Below are 7,500 nucleotides of genomic sequence, written 5' to 3'. Positions count from 1 at the left end.
GTATTTTTTGTTTGTATGGCTTTCCTTTCATAGATGGCGAAGCAAAGATTTTTTTCGTTGTTGTTGACATTGTCCAAACAGAATGTTTATCAGGGGAAGGAATACTTCTTACCCACCCTGGGGAAGGAACGACATAGAACCGGGATTGAGGAAAACAGAAAATCCCTTTCCAGGAACTCTGGAGGCTTCTCAGGTTCTTTGTCCTCGTGGGTGAAGCAGATTGCCGTGAGTGTGTGCCCTGGAGGGATGTTCCGCTGTCATCTGCATCACACAGCCCATGTGGTACCATGGTTTTCCAGTTGGTCACAATTTAAATGGAAAGACATCACCTTCGCCCCTTTAACAACCAAGACAAAGGCCAGGAGTTGCTGAGGATGTTTCTGTGCAGACTGATACCAGTTTATCCATGAGTACATTTCATCATTGTGTGTCTGTGCAGTATGTATGTACATGGGCTGCTCGTGTGTGCACATACCTGTGTAGGAATGCTGCATGTATGTGTGCCCCTGTACGCATGTGGACACCAGAAAGTGTCCTCAAGCCTGTCCCTACATTCCACTTCATTTGAGAGGGGTCACCTTTTTTTTTTTCCCTCCCCTCCCCCCAGCTTTCTACCTATTCTCCTCAGCCTAGTAAATGTAATCTTAGTTCCAAGTTTCTCTGTATAACACGGTATAACTGTATAACTGTTGGCACGGGTACTAAAGTGATTCTTTAGGCCATTCAGGGAGAATTCCATTAAGACCACTTACTGGAAAGTTTTGTTTTTTTTTTTTCTTTGACTGAGTTTAAGAATTTTCCATTCCCCTTTTTAGAAATCAGAGAAAACGAAGCTGAAATTAGTGTTTGATGTTAAGGGTAGATGTGCTGGGGGAGGTTGAGAGACCTTCGAGAACTCTCTTTTCTGCTTCACATGCGTTATCCACTGTTGACTTCTAGAGACAAGCCTCGTTTCTCCTCTCACGGGAGTCCTAAATTTGACCATAATTGTTTCAAGTTAAAGTCCACAGGTGACATATGAGTTGGGCTGGGCATGGTAGCACACAACTTTAAGCCCAGCGCTGGGGAGGCAGATGCAGGTAGATCTCTGAGGTTCAGGCCAACCAGGGCTACATGTTGAGACTGTCTCAAAAATTCCTAAGAGGTGAACATCCGTGCTGTTCTGATGAGAGATTTTACTGCCTCTGGCAGAGGATGCTGCATAGTTGTTGGAGCTGCCCTGTGGGTCATCTTAGAAAGGTTTAAACATTCTGCTGGTCTAGAACAGAAAGCCTTCACTGTGGCCGGCCCACTGAAAGAGCTTGGTAGGAGCCTCCGGTGAGGCTTGCTCAGTGTTGACATTGTATATCTCAGGAATGTGTTATTTACCAGCAAAGCTTAGTGTGCAGCAGTGAACTGAGGAGCTATTCATGGCATAGTAGGAGATGCCCATTGGGGAAACATTTCCACACGTTGGCACCTCCTCGGGCGCCCCTGGATGGGAGCTGTGAGCATGGTGCCACTTCCCCAGCCCTGGGTGCAGAATGGCTCCCTTTCTCCCAGCCACAGCACAAGCATCTTCCGGATCCCCAACAAGCATCCAGAGCCCCTGAGTGGGCTTGGGAGACTAAATCTGTTTTCTCATGGGAAAGCTCTCAATTTTAGAAGTTCCCGAACACCAAGCCTTATTCCAGAAATAGTCCTGTCGTAGCTTGGTTTTCTGCCGCCTGCCCAGAACCCCACAATTCAGTGTTGTGAATTGAATCTTATTTATGCAGCGTGGCGTTTAGTGTGCAGACTATTATTTTTAGCCTGAGAAACACAAAACCCATCTATTTAAAACCCCCAGATCTGAATGGCAGTTTCATCTCGCTTGAAATTCCTTCTCGAATTTTTAAAGCAAAAGAAAAGAAAATCTAAACACTTTGCTAATTGCAACAGCTGGTCCCCGTGTATGTGTGTGTGAATGTCTGAAATCTGAGAAAATGAGGGACTTTTAGGGAAAACACATGGGCTTATAAAGCCTTGTCCGGTTCAGACTTCAATCTTGAGGTATGAGATTGGCGTCATCAGAACAAACAAACAAAGAAACAAACAAGCCAACAGTCATCGAGACATCTTGGACGTGTGGGGAGGGCAAAGGTGTGCTGGAGTTTCTACTGTGTTAGTGAAGAATAGAGACAGATGGGCTTGGGGTGGCTGTGGCCCAGAACTCTCTTAAGCTGGTGGTGTTTATCTAGCTGCTGCAGTGAGTGGCAAACTCTTGTGAGTTTGTAGTTAATTCCTAACCATTCATCCTGTGCTTCAGCCAAATTGGTGATCCCTGGGGTCCAGAAAGGCATCTGTGGGTCAGTGACCACCTGTATGGTCCTGGAACTCACTACAGCTTTAAAACGTTAAGAATTTTGCCTACACGTGACCTTTTCAATGAATCCTGAAGGCAGGGGCTCGGCCAAGTGAGTATAACCAGACATCTCAAAGAAGTGCGATAAGATTACCTACTGTATCTGCTCATGGAACAAATATGCACACGTTTGTCATACCCAAAGCATGATGTCAGTTACTCTGAAAGGAATATATCTGAGGAGGCAGGTCTTGGCAACTCTGGGATGTGAGGGCTCAGGAGATGTCGAGGAGAGCTGGCACGTTTGATCTTACTGTGCTTTAAAAGAGGTGGGCACATTGGCTGAGCATGCAGGGCCATGGGGACGCTCTCGGTGCTTCGCTCTAAAGTATGCCTGAATTTCCGCAGGCAGTTGTGAAGCTGGCATGCCTTTCTGGTCCATTGCTCATCGGTAGGAGGATCTTCAAGATATAGCTTCAGTGTCTTAAAGTGTGAGAAAAATTGGCATTTGGAGGCTGTGGTTCAGGTCAGGCAAATATCATAGAGGAGAGCATTAGTGTACGTATCCAGGTGGCATCTGTCCTTGCCCTGGGAGGAAGCTGCTTTTCTTAGCAACGATAATGTCACGTTGATCCAACATAAGCCCTGAAAATAAGATTTGAAGTGATATAGGCATTCTGAATAGACACATTTTTTTCCTTTCAAACAAACAAACAAACAAACCTTGAATTTTTCCCAGGACCGAGCAGAGTGCTGGCTTACATTCCGAGGAGAGCTGTCCAGTGTTGCACAGCTCCCTTTCAGAAGAAGGAAGAGGGTCATATGGAGGCCTCAGGTGGGAAAACGAAGCAGGCAGGAGTGCAGCTCTCTGGTAAAGTGCATGGCTAGCATGTTCAAAACACATCCAAACAAGCAGAAGGCAGGAGAAGCAGGCTGTTGTCCAGTGAGTGAGTGGGTTTCCTCGAGCAGCCTCAAAGTGTTTTCCCTTGGTACTTCGTAAAGCAAGGTTGTATGTGTATCTGTTCTTTACACTGGGATGCAGTGATCTGCTGACTTTTAAAGTATATTCACACAGGAATTCAGTATAGAGTTGCTGTGTGTGCGCGCGCATGTGCGTGTGCGTGCGTGTGCGTGTGTGTGCGCGCATGTGCGCACGCGTGAGCACGAGTTTGAGTGTTTAAATATATGCATCTGGTGCATAAGACCTCGACTGTCAGTCCTCAGGTACTTTCTACTTTTTTTATAGGTAACAGGGTCTTTCATTGGACCAGAACTTTGTCTCTTAGGCTGGTGTGGTGGCTTAAATAAAATGGACCCATAGGTTTATCTATTTAAATGCTTAGGGAGTGCCACTACTTGAAAGGATTAGGAAGGGTGGCCATGTTGGAGGACTTGTGCCACTGGGGGTGGGCGCTGAGATCAAAGCCCCACCCACTTCAGGCCATTGACTCTGTCTTCCTGCTTCATGTGGATGCAGAGGTAGAACTCTTAGCTACCATGTTTGCCTGTGTGCTCCCCGCCATGAGGATAAAGACCTAAACCTCTGAAACCATAAGGCAGACTCAATTAAATGCTTTCCTTAGTAAGAGTAACTATGGCCATGGTGTCTTTTCACAGCAATACAATACTAAGACAGCTGGCAAGCCAGCAATCTCATGAATCTGCCGCCTTGTACCCCACTCTCACGGTTCTAGGGTTGCAGGTTTACAGCTCCCCACCTGGCTCGGGTGTGGGTGCTAAGGACTGAACCCGGGTCCTTGTGCTTGTGCCTTGTCGACTGAGCCAGCCCCGGACCCAGCACGGACTTGATGTTGTGACTTGAGTGTAGAGCCTTTCTAACATTACACCCAATCTGAGGGAGAGAATTCCTTCCCTAGCAGGACAGGAAACAACCAGAGAAGGCAGGTCCCTGAAGAGAGCAATTCAAGGAGCTGATACTGTTGTAGAAAGGACAGAGAATGCAGGAGTAAAGAAGACCACCAGGCTGGTGACTGCCTTGGGGCTTTTCAAAGCAACCACTAGAGAGCCGTGTGTGTGTGTGTGTGTGTGTGTGTGTGTGTGTGTGTGTGTGTGTTTGGGGTTGAGTCAGCCTGGCCAGGTGTGCAGGAGGCACCCAGGATGTTTGTTAAGACACCAAGAGGCTGCCTCTCATCAGGAAGCTCTTGTGTCCTCTTGGGTTTGATGACAGATGTTGGCAGATAGTGCCCCATTCCTCACCCAAGGTGTCAGCCATGGAAGGGTGGTGGCTGCCATGCTCACCACACTTCTGCTGACAACCTATTAGGATAAATGGTCTTGGCTTTGGCATAGTAATTGGTCCAGCAGCGCTCTCATTGTGGCCATGCACAAACCTAAGAATGCGCTATGCTATGGGCAGGGGAATCCAGCGTGGAATTTGAGTGGGTTTCTCCTCTCGAGATTGCCAGCCATGCCTTCCCTCCATCAGCAGCAGGCTTTCATTGTTCCTACAGGAAACTCTATGTGACTTGGCATTAGAATGTAATGTGCTAACTTTCAAGCTGGGCCAGTTGCTTGACCTGCAAGTGTGGGGCTCTGAGTTCTATCCCCAATACCATCAAAGTAACAACAGCACAATCCTAAAGCAGTTTCCACCATGCATCACATGCATGTACGGAGCTGTAAAGGAGAAATGGAGGCACTGCATTCGGTCAGGAACTCTATGCAGAGCTTCCTCCCAGAGAAGCCTACCCTTTGCCATCCTAGCAGTGGAGGAACTATAGAAACTTAATCTTTGTCTTCCATCTGGCAAGTCAAAGCAGGATAGAGTGCTGAAGGATGAGTGTCCTAGATCTCCGCCCTGTACGTGACAGGAAGGCTGGAAATAAGAAACCTGGGGCCTGGGGCGCTGTTCTCGGGAATGTGCGTGCACAGCTCCAGGTCATCCTTGGACTTCACTTTTTAAGAAGTAAAACTTTCTGATGAATGAGTCACCATTTCTACCAGACAGTGCTAAAGTTCGCTTATGTGAAGACAGGCTCTCATACATAGATTTTAATTGAAAATTTCCTATAAAATAAGAAAGTGTACTCTCTTTCTTGTTCAATACCAAAGTTAATGCTTAACCCCACATGAAAATTTGTAACTTCTGTATATTATGAATATATGAAAAGACTAGTTTTTATTCTGGGCCATTAAGGTGATTTACTTTGCTTATTTATGTTTAATGAGAGAAAAGAGGCATTGTGTATGTGTGTGTGCATGAGACACTGTATGTGTGTGTGTGTGCATGAGACATTGTATGTATATGTATGAGACACATATGTGCATGTATGTTTGTGTGTATGTGCATATGAGACACTGTGTATGTATGTATATGAGACACATATGTGTGTATGTGTGTGTGTATGTGTGTGCATGAGATGTTGTGCGTGTGTGTGTGTGTGTGTGTGTGTGTGTGTTTGGGGTTGAGTCAGCCTGGCCAGGTGTGCAGGAGGCACCCAGCCATATTTCCTTTTCCATGGAAGTACTTTAGCATTCTTCTGCTCACTTGCCTCATAAGAAAAGGCAACCAGGGCTAGTGAGATGGCTCAGCGGGTAAGAACACTGACGGCTCTTCTGAAGGTCATGAGTTCAAATCCCAGCAACCACATGGTGGCTCACAACCATCCGTAACGAGATCTGATGCCCTCTTCTGGAGTGTCTGAAGACAGTTACAGTGTACTTACATGTAATAAATAAATAAATCTTAAAAAACAAAACAAAACAAAACAAAACAGAGAAGGCAGCCAATGTTTTGTTATTAGATAGCTGTAGCAATTTCCTGTAATGGAGTTAGGCTTGAATATGAAAAGTCCTTTATAGGCATTTCCTTCCCACCTGTTGGTACTATATGGGCAATGTTCTGGAAATGGAAATGAAATAGAAGAAATAGGTCGTGTGTGTGTGTGTGTGTGTGTGTGTGTGTATGTCTAAGAGACATATTATACCTGCCCACTTTCTGTCTCTCTGATCTTCTCTCTTTGTCTCCTGTTGGCCATGATGGAAATAGGTCCTGTCCACATCCCACCGGCATGATGTTCTTGAGGGCACGGATACCAAGCATTCACTAGGCAGTCTGGACCAGATCCTTTGAGACCCTGATTTAAGACCTTTTAGGCTGGAGTAATGGCACCTCGGGGGCTGAGAGCTCTGGATGCTGTTCCAGAACTCAGTTCATGACTGCCTCTAATTCCAGTTCAGGGGATTTTGTGTCTCTGGCCTCTGCATGCACCCCTCCATACCCCACCTCCCCGCCAGCACGTGCACATCTCCACACATAGACATAATTAAAAATAAATATTAACTAGCAAATCAGTTATAAAAAGCCAAAGGAGCCCCACCCCCAAGCCCAGACCTGTATCATTTCACAGTGTACTTAAAACGATGATGGATGATGTCTTTACTGGCAAAGAGAAGGTCAGCTTGAAAGCTAGAGAAACTCACTGATGGACTACCTTACACTCCTCAGCTGACTAGAGAGTACTTCAGGCTTAAAGATGGTGGGGATGCCAGCATCTGGGATCCCTGAGTCACAAGCCAGCCATTCAGGTAGCAGGTAACCATTGTAAGGATTTTCTTATGGGTCTTTTTTTTTTTTTTTTTTTTTTGAAAATATTTTAGTACTCAAAATTCAGCCACAGGGGCCTGGAGAGATGTGTAAGGGTGCTTTTTGTGCAAGTCTGAGGACCCGAGCTTGGGCCCCAGCACCCATCTTAAGAAGCCTAGTGTGCTGGACAGTGATGGTGCACACTGTTAGTCCCAGTGCTTGGGAGGCAGAGGCAGGTGGATCTCTGAGTTCAAGGCCAACCTGCTCTATAGAGTGAGTTCCAGGACAGCCAAGACTATACAAAGAAACCCTGTCTCAACACACATATGTACACAAATACGCATACACATACACACACCCACAAGAGGATAGTGTGACCATGTGCCAGTCCCCCCAGAGCTGTGGAGAACAGAGGCAGGGCTTCCCTGGGGCCTGCCAGCTGCCAGCCTAGTCCAGGCCTAGTAAAATTCTCTGCTCAAAGGAATTGGGTGGAGAGTGGTGTAGGGGGATACCCAACTTCCTCCTCTGATTTACCCGTGCCCATAAACTTGTGCATGTACACATGGGTGTATACACCTCTCTCTCTCTCTCTCTCTCTCTCTCTCTCTCTCTCTCTCTCTCTCTCTCTCTC

General features: G+C 46.5%; 1 protein-coding gene and 1 long non-coding RNA gene across 5 annotated transcripts in view; one reads left to right on the top strand and one right to left on the bottom strand.

Moving 5' to 3' along the window:
• The window catches only part of Fndc3b (fibronectin type III domain containing 3B), a 290,533-nt gene that overhangs the window by 118,960 nt on the left and 164,073 nt on the right, over nt 1–7,500 (top strand). The window lies entirely within an intron of this gene.
• LOC115063823 overlaps nt 2,698–7,500 on the bottom strand; it is a 30,397-nt gene continuing 25,594 nt past the window's right edge. Inside the window, exon 3 of the long non-coding RNA XR_003843691.1 lies at nt 2,698–2,968. This is a non-coding gene — a long non-coding RNA (uncharacterized LOC115063823). The remainder of the gene's footprint in view (nt 2,969–7,500) is intronic.

This window comes from Mus pahari, chromosome 4 (assembly GCF_900095145.1).
Source record: "Mus pahari chromosome 4, PAHARI_EIJ_v1.1, whole genome shotgun sequence".
Lineage (NCBI taxonomy): Eukaryota > Metazoa > Chordata > Mammalia > Rodentia > Muridae > Mus > Mus pahari.
Note: the sequence above shows the minus strand (reverse complement) of the source record. Positions and strands in the feature narration are given on the sequence as shown.